The 13,341-nt window shown below is 42.1% G+C and overlaps 1 pseudogene; it reads right to left on the minus strand.

Moving 5' to 3' along the window:
* Positions 1-9,839: 9,839 nt before the first annotated feature.
* Positions 9,840-10,672, minus strand: LOC133331019 (uncharacterized; annotated as a pseudogene).
* Between the last annotated feature and the right edge of the window lie 2,669 nt (positions 10,673-13,341).

A 13,341-nucleotide genomic window follows, 5' to 3' on the forward strand; every position in this document is an offset into this window, starting at 1 on the left:
ACGAAAAATTTTCAGGGGTTCTAATTTACCAATTTTGTTTAGTTGGAGTCCCTGGACCACGAAAATACCTTTGGATTTTCTGGGTCACTTCGAAAATTAATTTTATAACGGTAAATATACAGAAAAACGTGGTTTCATGGATTTTCCATTTGAAACTTGAATAACATATTTACTTTATAACGGATTTATATTATTCTTTTCTTTTCTTTCGAAGAGTACAATTTTTCCTTTCAAATTTCCTTTCAGATTTCGAAAATGATAAAAATCGGTTAAAAAATGGATGACTTATACACATTTTTGTATTGATTCTGTGCATATTCTCTAAAGGAAATATGGGTCTGTATCGTTTCCTGTTACAAACCGTTATGTTTGTAACAGGCAAAAGGAAACGAGATAGACCCATTGTTCCTTTAGAGAATATGCATAGAATCAATCAATGATATATATATATATATGCAATTCTTAGTAAGATATTACTTTATTTGAATTTAATTATTATTATTGGTATCGTTTTAGCTAACAGCTTTCACACTTACGACAAATGACACTATAAAACTAATAAAAAAATTGGAACACAAAAAGAAAACCTACCGTTTTTTCACAATTCAAAAAAATATATATTGTCCGGATTGCAATGAATATTTCCTATATAATTTCATATCTCTCATAACGAATTGATATTTCACCTATGTGATTGACCTTTTTGTGGAATTCGTGATATATGAAACTCTCAACTTTAAACAATGGAAAATATCAAAAATTGAGAAAAATCAATTTTAAATTAAATAAAACTTGAAAAAAGTCAATAAACTTCACGAAATTCTATATTAGAATTCTAAATCTCGACTTGCAAACAAAAGGTTTCGAAGAAAACCAATGAGAAAATACGAAAATATTTTGAAAAATCCGAAATATTGTTGAGATTTTATAAAAAAAAAATACCAATTTGCTATCTTATTGTATCGAAAAATACAATAAAACCCAAAAACTGCAAAAAATAATCAAACAACCGTGTTTTTACAATATAAGAACAAATCACAAAATTTTTCTATGTCTACTTCTATTAAGTGTTTCGAATAATACACATTGTACTTTATTCCGAAGGAACCCAACAATTTAGTAATAAATTCCCAAAAATATTTTTAAGAAAATAAAGAAACATTCAAATTATTCAAAAATATTGGACTGTAAACCATGAACCCCACATTGCACTTCAAGGTCCAACAACAACATTTTCCAGAAAAATATTAATTACAAAAAATTTTTATTCAAATTTAATATCGTAATATGCAAATAAATAAAAAGTTTGAAAATTGTATTTTTAGTTAAATGTAGGGTGCACCGGAGGTCGACCTTACAGAGATGCTTAGAGTACGTGGGTATCTACCTTGCGGTCTTACCCCACGGTGCTGTAAACACCAGTTAATACAAAGCGTCAACCAACGCCCCCACACCGAAATGCAGGTACCAATCGATCACACGTATTTGGACGCGATCACCTCCTTGGATGAGGAGCGGAGCCCTCATCATTTCTATGGGTCAGGCACCCGGTTGTAATGCAACTCCACACCGAGCCACAGCTCTACCCGCGATTTGGGTATAAAACAATCCAGCACGATGCTCCCCGAAAGGCCAACACCAACTGCCAGGCTAGATCCACAGACCAAGGGGCCCTGACACCCATGCTACCGAAACCTTCGGTCAGGTTCATAGCCAAAGCTATTACCAGTAGAACCCCAAACAGTTCGAGACTGGTCACTCACAGACTATAGCCTCTGCCCAGCTTCATAGCCAAAGCTACTACCATTAGGACTAACATGCAGGCTCTCTACAATGAAACAATTGCTGAAAGGGGATACAATGCAAAAGTGGCCACCAACATCACGCGATATTGGTAGCCACCATGCATCTCACCCCTGCCAACAATTATTCCACAAGCCTGCTAGTCCGGGAATGGTCCCCCACAGACTAAACTCTGCACGTTTTCGTAGCCGAAGCTACTACCATTTGAACTAATAACTGCAGGCTCTCCACAATGGAATGACCACAACGAAAGGATGAAAACAGATGCAAAAACCAACACCTCTCGATGCTAATTCCCACACCGTCTCCATCCTCACCCAATGATCATTCCACAAGCCTACAATGTTCGGGAATGGTGACCCAACACACACCAAACAACAAAACCTCCCAACCTCTCAACAGTCCACACAACCCATCCACACAGGACAGTGACCGCAACCACTCGGGTATCCGGCCCGTCGGATCAAACACACCGGACAGTGACTAAACACCCTCACGGATGTCCAGCCCGTCGGACCAAGCACCCGAACAACGCGCAACCAAGGGCCCTAGCGAAACACGTCTAAACAGACGGTTCGACACCACCAACAGACAACAGCAACCGAAACCACCACCGCAACACGACCTCCCATCAGACCACACATCTCACACCCACACAGGACAGTGACCATAACCACTCGGGTATCCGGCCCGTCGGATCAAACACTCAGGACAGTGACTAGACTCCCTCACGAATGACCAGCCCGTCGGACCAAACACCCGAAAACCATCAACCAATGGCCATAACCAAACACATCCATACGGACGGTTCAGCACCACCAACAGACACAGCGACCAGCACCTACCCATACACACACACACGCAGAGCGACAAGCCAAACCAACAGCGCAACCACACACCTCACCCCAAGCGCCACTACACTACCATAGGCATGACAATGCAGTAGGCACCAGCAACCACCAACACCACGAGCAAGCAACCACTCACCACGGCAGCTTAGCGGAGTCGGTGCATGACTTCCACAGAATGGAGCCACACACCAATACCGCTCAACTGCCAACCCCCGAGGCCAGCAAACGATGAGCCGGCACAGGGAAACGCTAAGCAGCTCATGAAACAGGACCATACACCAGATGACGACTAGCTCAGAGGATCACCTTAGTGGAGGTCCTTCTCCTAGTAAACATCTCCCTCGTAAACACGCCAAGTGCCGCATCCCGTCCCGCACGACCGAAGCTGTTAGATCCCAACCATCCTGGGTACTGCGAATACCCATTCTGGCCAAGTCTCTAACGTCATCATAAAACATGCACTGAATCAGTACGTGCATGACATCCTCAGGACCCCCACCACAACCACAATCCGGAGAGTCGGACAAAGTTCGTTTATGCAAAAACGCATTCAACGAACCGTGCCCCGTCAGTAAATACCCCAGACTACGACCAAAGCCAAAGTCTGGTCGATGCTGTACGAAGGTCACGTCTTTGATAAAGGCGTACGTCACCCGACCATTACTACTCTCATTCCATCTTGTCTGCCACCTAGACACAAGTCGCTCATTTACGAGTTCCTTGTTCCTCCTCATATCCCCGGCCAGTTCAGTTCAAATCCAATCAACTTCAGAGAGCGGCAGTCCCTTCTTGATCTTAAAGATGATAGCTCTACGCAGCACCTCCAAGTCAAGGGGTGCTGCCCCTAACAGAACCTGCAAAGCATCCGTAGATACAGTCCTACAAACGGGCATACTCGCTAAAAGCATAATCCCTTGAATAGATTGGATCTTGCGCAGGCCCACCGAAGTGGTTACTGCCTTATACCACACAGGTGCACCAAATGTTGCGCAAGCAACAAAAAGTCCACCATATATGGTACGGACAGCACGCCTGCCCAAGCCCCAATCGCTCCGAAGGATACGCTTAACTTTCCCTGCCAATGCTAACATCTTCTCTCTGACATAATCAAAATGAGCAGTGAAATTCATGCGTTCAGCAACCATGATCCCAAGATACTTGACCTTGGAAACGAAGCCAATACTAACACCACCAGAACGAATGAGTGGGGGACGACTGTGCGACAATCTCCCTTTAAGGAGCATCGTCGAAGTCTTGTCGAAAGCCACCTCCACACCAACACGACCACCCCACTCATTCGCTATGCGCATAGCCTCCTCACCCCGACACTCCAGCTCGGCACGAGACCGGCCTTCGATAAGAATGAGAAGGTCATCCGCATACGCACACACCTTAAAAGATGCAGCCAATGAGCGCAGCAAGGTATCCATCATGAGATTCCATATATATGGACCACAGATGGAACCCTGCGGACACATCTCTATAAACTGTGTCGCTGGCACCTACCACACACGCCTTTCTATTACTAAAATAACTCTGCCAAACCGCGTGAGCACTCTCTCCCAAGAGAGATAGTCGAAAGCGCCTTTGAAATCTACGAATATGCCCAACACATACTTGGCATTCGACTGACTAACTGCATCACTAACATACAGCCAAGCATCCTCCACACCTCTGCTTTGCCTAAACCCGAACTGCTCTGTGGCAAAACCGTCCCTATAGCTCTCAAAAAGTCGTGCCACCATTACCCTCTCCAAAGCTTTCGCAAGCTCCGGAAGGAGACTGATGCCACGATAGGAGCGGGGATTGCTCATATCCCTATCTCGGGCCTTAAGGAGAACCACAACGCGTGCCACTTTCCACACGGAAGGAAAATATCCTGTTCTAAGGCAACTCTCAAAAATTGATTCGATATGGGCCGGAATGGCTTTCCAGATGGCCTTAAGCATCCTTCCAGTCATTCCGTCCATACCGGGCGACTTTCCACACTTGATCCGATCAATACTTACGTCCACTTCCGAACTATCCAGAGGAGGCGTATCAGCAATCTCCACCACGTTCAGCATCTGGGAAAAAAGATGTCAGTAACGGGTCTATACACTCACTCCAAGAAGACAATGAATTGCCAGCTTGGAGGGCCGTCACGTCGTTCACTCTACCTTTACCTCTGCACACTTTGTACACGGTACCCCAGGGGTCATCCCTATTGTCCAGTACAAATCCCCTCCAATCTTCGTCTTTAACCCTAGCTAAACTGTCTTTGTACGTCCTAAGACAACCAAGGTATTCATTATTACGCTGAGCTAGGTCCTCCGCATTAGCCCGCCTAGCCCTTTGGAAAAGTCTCCGCAGGCGTCGAACTGACCTCTGGGAATAAAGATGTCAGTAACGTCTCTATACACTCACTCCAAGAAGACAATGAATTGCCAGCTTGGAGGGCCGTCACGTCGTTCACTCTACCTTTACCTCTGCACACTTTGTACACGGTACCCCAGGGGTCATCCCTATTGTCCAGTACAAATCTCCTCCAATCTTCGTCTTTAACCCTAGCTAAACTGTCTTTGTACGTCCTAAGACAACCAAGGTATTCATTATTACGCTGAGCTAGGTCCTCCGCATTAGCCCGCCTAGCCCTTTGGAAAAGTCTCCGCAGGCGTCGAACTGACCTCCGCATCAGATCTAACTCACGGGTCCACCACGGGACCTTGCTTGGCTTAGCCTCTCGGCGTCTACCAAGGTGCGCATCATTCACTGCACACATCCACTGATCTACCTTGCTTATCCGATCGTCTATCGTCAGTAGCCTAAACTCCTCTATTGGCATAGCTGCCTCCCTGACACGATCCGAGTATAATCCGCAGTCCACGTCTCTGTCCCGCCACTTGCGAGACCGTTCGGGAACCCTCGTTCCTTGATGGAAAGTGACATCAACCGTAATTGGCCGATGATCACTTACTCCCCAACTGTCCTCAACACCCCACCTAAAATCAAAGGCTGTCAGCGCTGCCCCATTTACAGCCGTCACATCGATGTCACTAGCACCATTGGATCCATCGAAAGTATATAAACTACTCGGCTCATTTAAGACACCGAGTTCCACCGAAAGCATCCATTCACTAAGCATTACGCCCCGGTCGATACTCCTTGAACTGGTCACATGACCAGCTACCTTGGAGTACCACATGGGCGAGCTCGCATTAGCATCAAGAGCCACGATGAGCGGACTACCACTAACAAGCAGCAGAACCGCATCCATATACTCAAGATAGGGACCCAATGGTTCAGTATACCTACAGTAGACGCTAGCCAGAAGCATCGTCCCAAAACCCCCTTCAATCCGGACACAAACAGCCCACTGGCTGCTACTAACGACGGTACAATCAACGTCCCTGTCACAAATAACAACAGCAGAGTCTCCATTAACGTCCGTGAAGACCCGCATCCACTCCGGCAATCCTCGAACTAAGCCATCCCTAGTGTAGGGTTCCTGAAGGTGGGCAACCGACGCCCTCGAGCTACAAGGCACCTGGCCTAACGCATACATCACCGACCTCGACCGCTGACAATTGAGCTGTACAATGTGCAACTCCATTCTAATGGCGAGCCCTTGCACGCTCTACCATTGCCGAGTAAATGGGGCAACTCGCAGACAACATAATGTGGTCTGCAGGAAGCCCCTTCAACTCGCAATTGCGGCAGTGACTCGGATTCGGACAAGCCGCCGCATTATGGCCACCCAACCCGCAGTGCCAGTGGCCATCCTAGTGGCCATCCTGCACTGCCTAAACCTATGGTCGAAACTGCAGCACTTGAAGCAGGACATAACCTCCTAATGCGCACGCACAGTAAACCTATACCACAAAACATAGGCTCCTCCCGCCAACAACATGTCGCTCACACGTTTCGTGCACTCCAACACGACATTGACCGGTCCTGCACCAGCTTTCCACGGCCCCGTCACCATCCTCACACTCTTCACAAAAGCATCCTTCGTCATCAGCTTCTCGAAATTCATCTTGTAGAGTTCGTTCATAAAGACGTCCGGGGTAATTTCAGGGTGGACACGGTTCACCACCACCTTCGGACCCAACTTCTCATTCACCGATACTTCCAATCCCAGCTCCTTAAACTTTTCATTGGTCACCACCTTTTCCCGCTCAGCCACAGACGGGGTCCTAATGATCGCACCACCATCACCAGTCGACTTCACACTGTGCACACGCACACCCAGGGTTTGACCAATTTCCTTCACCACCTTCTTCACGATGTCCTTAGCCGGGACACCCTTGCCCTTGACGATCGTGGACCAAGTATGGACCGGCTTCATCACAGGATTCGGCGGAGGCACAGGATTCGGCGGTCCCGGACGAACAGCAGGACCTAAGGACACCACAGGCACCTTAGGCACAGGAGCTGCTCCGCCACTGACCACACGGGTTTCATGCACCTTCAACTTCCCCTTCAACCTCTCATTCTCTGCCACCATCTTCATTAGGATCCCCTCATGCTCTGCTCCCAGATCCATCACCGACTTGACCACATCCGAACTTAGGCTGCATCCCAGGATCGTTCCCAGCAGCCTACCCGTCACCTCCTTCATCTTGGAGATGCATCCTTCCCCATTTCCACCACTAGCCAAACGCCTCCTATTCCGCGGACGGCTACGCATATCCAGATCGACCTCTCTGTCCGTCTGCAAAACACTTCCCATCACAATTTTCCCAGCAGCCTCCGCACCCGAGATGATCGGCGATCCAGGCTTAAAGCGCTTCCCCTCATCCTCGCTGGTACCCGCCTTCCCCTCCATGGTTGTCACAACCTTCCTCTTCGGCTTCAACTTCTTCCCTAAACCACCATTCGACTCCTCCGGCTCAGAGAAACACGGTTCCCCTTTGCCCACAGCATCCCCCGCCACATTTTTCACCTCCTCCAACATCGCATACTCCATTTCTACAAAAATTCCACTCACCTCCTCCTTAGCTCCGGCTAGTTCCAAGTTAGTACCTCTTAGTAACTTATTTCCAACAGGAACTTCTCTTCTATTTAGTGCATTGCACCACAGGCACTTTCAAATGTCAATTTAAGGGCTGTTTTGCCCAAAAGAAAAACGCTTATAGCAGCCACAAAACTCGCGGTCGTAGGAATCGGTCGACCTTACAAATTAATTTTCGAAATGTTCCAGTTTTTCAATAAATCACGAAAACAAAACAATATATTTTTTAATTTACCAAACTTTTTCGCCGATCTTCGTATTTTGTCTTTCTAACCGGCCCTCGAAATTACGATATAAGTGTGCGTGTGTGTGAATTATCGTTCAACGACAAACATACAAGCAGTGATAGTTGTTGTTATAACTCAAACAACGGTGGGTGACTAGAATATTTGTTAGTGTTTTTATTCCTTCTTTTCTTTATTCTTTTTTAACTATGGTTATTTGAATTTAGGCAAAACCACAAATAACAATAGGAATATTAGCGGTATTCACGAAAGCTTGTAATATTGTAAATATTGTAGATCTACAACAAAATACATGGAAGTTAAATTTACCACAGGGTTGTACATTTAATTCATAAAGAATTATTGTAAACTACGTGCATTATTTTTACAAGGGTGTATTATTTTGTGTCGGTGTTTTTTTTTGTGGTGAAAATTTTAAAAGAATTAAAGAATGGAGGCCAAGAAACAGCTTATTTTAGAAAGAAAGCGTAATAAAACTGAAAACAAAAGATGGAGTGACGATGAGGTTAAGATGTATTTGCAGAGTATTTGCATGAGCATCGCGATTTTGAGGTAAGTAAATTGCTTAAACAATTCTTAAGTATGCAGAACCTTTTATTTTTTTTTTTTTTTTGAAACCAACAGCTCAGCTAGAAAAAAAATTATGGAATCTACCGGGATAAAGACGTCTTAGGATCTCGTCCGCCGAAGATCAAAAATCTTAAAAGGACTTACACCAAAGCATAGAATTGGAGGAAGTCTACAGGCGCTGGCTTACTTGAAAATTATATTTTATCTGTTGAGGGTAAGTGCATATTAGTGTTAATTTTTTTGAAAGCTAAGGTTTATATATTTTTTAGAAAAATTAAAAAAAATTGTGCAGACATTATCGTGAACTTCACCACATTTTCGGGGCCAAAAACTCGGAATTTCCCTTTGAGATTTACGATAGTGCCGTTACTACTAACATAATATTCAATAGTACACCTGTACCAGAAATGAATGAACAGGTCGAATTCTGTGGATTTGAAGATCTCGCTGATTGCTCCCCAAATCCTGCTGTTGAATACGGAACATTAGATGATGTACCTGTACCAATTTCTTCCGAAGGTGACTGCGTTGAAGTTCAGCCTTCAAGTTCACGATCTCCACCAACAACTTCGTCATCTATGTTAGGACTAAAAAATAAACCAGTGCAGGAACTTGCTGCTAAATTAAAAATATGTGTCCCTAAAAATGCTTAGGACAAACTTTCTGCTATACAAAGCGAAAGAAATGATTTTTTAAGAATAAAAATTTAATTTGAAAGGGAAAAATTCAAAATGGAAGTTAACCTAAAAATAGACGATTTGAAGAAAGCGTCAAGGAAAGCTAGGAACAAAATGGAAATAGAAAAAGAAGAGCGTTTACGGGACTTAGAATTGAAACTGAAATATAAAAGTACATCCCAAAGTGGGTAACTTCCGCATTTGGTATCTTTATTTTAGTATTTCTGTGAATTATACAACTTTGGTGATATTTTATTTGCACTTGAATTTATGAAATATATTTGTTATATCCTAATGTCATGTTAATTTTTATTTTTTGTTGTTTTTACGCGATCTAATTTTTGGAATACTTATAAAATAATTAGTAGTTTGTTTTGTATAAAATGTTTTTATTTTGTTTCTTTGTTTTATATAAGCTTATATTTAAATTAAATAAAATGAATTAATCAAACATCAAACTATATATAGCTTGTCTTTTAAATTCATTTGTTGAAGAACCTATTTCATCGGATTTTTCAAGGTCTTCGTTAAGATCTTCGTCTTCAATTAGTTTTTCAGATTCTTCTGCTCCACTTGGATATAACAAAATAGTGTGCAGAATACCACAAACAACGATCCATTGACAACAATATAGATGGCTCTGGGAAGAATTAGTTCGCATTTTTAAGTTTTTTGAGCTGTTTAAGTTTTTTTTAAGTTTTTAAGCTTTCAAAATTCCAATGACATGCTCTATTCTCACCCTATACGAGCTATGTCTTCTATTAAATCGTTTTCGATTTTGTATGTCCATTTGGTTTGAATTGCTTCTGTAGGGCGTTATAACATATGTCAAAAGAGAATAAGCTGATTCTCCTGATATCCACTGATGAGAAGAAAACTAGGTTTGCAGTTGTTTATGGATTTCACAATTTTTAAATATTTTGGAATCGTGAACACTTCCTTGGTTCTTAACAACAACATGACGAATACGTAGCTTATTATCGCAAATAACTTGAGCTTTTATAGAGTATATGTGTGTCCGCGAAAAAAAATGTTCCATATACAGGGTTTTCTGATTGGGGTATCTCAGTACAGTCAACATAGCCTATACAGAAGGGAAGCTCATTATATGTCTCTGCAACAATAGATGTTCTTTCTTCCTCTTCTGGCCAATATATATACTTCGATTGGAAGTTGAAAAACGCTTTAAATGCACGTCGGGTTATCTTGTCAATGATTCCGCCGTCACCAACTCCAAAAAACGCTACCATTTTTTTTAATGCTCCTTCTCCAGATGACCCGAGTCAAAACAGCACAATCGGTATGGAATTGGAAATTGCAGACAGAAATGAGGCTGGTTGAATTCTGAATAATCAGATATCATGTTGACAAGTTTGTAAAACTCAACACGACTAACTCTTAAGATTTCTAAAAATCGGTTTCATCTAATTGGGCTAGGATATCCACAGACCACTTCATTGATTTTGGAACTGTGTTATACACTCCACGACGGTATGATGAAACCAAAATTACATCCTCTATAACTTCGTCCATAATATGATCAATCTTGGTAACAAATACCTTCAAAAATATATGAACATTTTAGACTTTCTTCATATAATCTAAAAAATTATGCATACGTTGTCATTCTTTTAATTCTTCAATTTCAATTTTATCAATTGCATTTTTGACCAGATTTTCTATAATTTTTTTTTTCTGTTTGTTTAGGCATTTTTGCGTACATATTTTTTAATTTATTTCAGCAGCACAGCACAATATCTTTGCATACAATTACAAATTGGCGGGGGTACGCAACACAAAAAACAGCTGTTTTCGTTAGTCTACAATACTCACAAAAAAGACGCTCACACACACATCGTTGTAAAAAACCATAGTACATTTAAAAGGGTTGTTTCTTTTTTGCAGTATTCTCGCTAAATGAGAATATGAAGTGTTGTTATTCTTGAAGATAATAATAATAATAATAACGAACGTCTGTAAATTATGGAATATCACATTTTGTAAAAAAAACTCGCGTATGCTCACTCACTAATATTGACGGTACTCACCTTAAACGATATTATGAAATATTTGTAACTGATGATAGATTGTTGGATTGTTGATGTGATGCTGACGGAATCAGTGCGCCTTTGAAAACAAATGCAAACAAATACCAAGTAGTTTTTCTTCTTTGTTATTGTTGAGGGCACCAATTCGAAAAAGAAAAAAATAAAATAAAACTAAAGAATTTTACTTATTTCAAATAAAATAAATTCCTTTATTGAATATTGTTCGGATAAACAATATTTTACCTTTGATAATAATTGGTATGTTCCCGTACAGCAAGAAGTACGGGATAATTATGGTCTTTTCAGCAATCTTCTACTCCCACAGGTCCAAGAAAAAATTGATCTTCTCCAATCTAAATCCCGAGGAGGTCCTTGTTCTTTTATTTAAAAAAAAAAACAAAAAAATCAAAAAATCGATTTTGCAGAAAATGAGTTTTAAGTTGTAAATTTACTCTCAATTAGAGTGTGTATGATATGATTATCTGAATTTTTTACACAATATGAAGTCTGATATAGGGAATAATTCTGTATTATTAACTCAAAAAATCACGATTTTTGATTTATGCCGTTCTGTACAATTCGTTTGGCCCACACAAGAAAAATCTTGAACTACAAATTTGGCGTATTGTAACGACTTTCATAATACCGATTTGTCGACAGCGCTAAATTTTCAACAAGACTACGCCAACCGTAATAATTCAACCTTTAATTCAGAGTAACTAACTTTTCCTCATAACTGATTTTTTCGCTTCGAGTCGTTGTTTAAAATAACTTTAAAAAGGAAGAGCGATCAAATTCACAGGGAATTGACGTCCGGAATACAGTTCTTTATTTTGATATTATTAAGGAAAATAAAGTGGCTGACGAGTTTGGTCGATGTGAATCGCAGTCAATCAATATAAAAATTAATCACACTGTTTAGACCTCCCCTTACCTATTTTGTTGGCAAGATTTTTAACGATAAAGTAACAAGATGAAGGACCTCAAAATATATATGGGCTTTATTTCTATGAGTAGGAGAGAGATAAAGGTGACTGTAGGAATCACTACAGGTCATTGCAGAATCTCTTTTTCAAAATCTATCTGGCCGGTTATTTCTAAGCGTAAAATTAAAAGTTAATATCTATGAGCAGGTCACTGTAGAATTATTATATAAGGATTACTGCAGTTCATGCGATGATGAAGGGGAAAAGAAACTGGGTGCACTTCAGGAATTGTTCCGGGTTGGCCCGGTTGCGAGATTACAGCTATAGAAATTACGTTGCCTCGTGCTGCGACAGCGCAATCCCCAGTGAGTCTACGTCGTCGACTTCTTCGTCGGAGTACGGAACTCCACCGCAGTCTCCCGAACAGCAACCAAGTATGCAGCACTTAACACCGCACGTTGCTGTTCCCACCCCTGATAGTGCATCGTTTCTGCAATTTAATTGCAACGGTCTTCGAGGAAAAATAGATGAGATAGTGGATTTCATGAATCGGAAGAATATTTTGGTCGCGGCGGTGCAGGAAACCAAGCTCAATGAAAATTGTTGCCTACAGCGTTGTGATGGTTACAACGTTCTGAGGAAGGATCGCACCAGAAGTGGAGGTGGAGGCCTAGCATTCCTTATGCATCACTCTGTTCAATACAGGCATATCTCGCTTGAGCTTGACTCTAGTGACCCATACATGGAATGTATGGGGGTAGCAGTTAAATGTGGTACTGCCGAGGTATATACACGTTAAGCACCTCTAACGTGTATATACCGCCGATTAATAGCTGTGAACCGCGTTATTCGCCCAACATTAGTTTTCTATTAGAGGGCAATAACCGTCTGGTGCTAGGGGACTTCAATGCCCACCACGAGTTGTGGCATTCCGTCCTAGGTAATGACCAGAGGGGAACAGTGCTGGCAGAGCAAATTGATAGCTCCACGTTCTGCACGGTAAATGAGGATGCCCCCACCAGAATAAGGGGAGAGTGTCACAGTTCACCAGATATAACCATTGTGTCACCGGGTCTGATAAATAACGTCAGCTGGCAGCCCGTCATTTCTCTTGGATCAGACCATCTCCCCATAATCGTCTCCATCAGCAGACCGCCCGATTTCGTCATCTCTGAACGCCGCACTTTTCTTAACCATAGGAAATCCAACTGGCAAGGATTCAGAGAGT

This window comes from Musca vetustissima, unplaced genomic scaffold (assembly GCF_032173495.1).
Source record: "Musca vetustissima isolate MV318-11 ecotype Yass unplaced genomic scaffold, APGP_CSIRO_Mvet_v1 utg2887, whole genome shotgun sequence".
Taxonomy (NCBI): Eukaryota; Metazoa; Arthropoda; class Insecta; order Diptera; family Muscidae; genus Musca; species Musca vetustissima.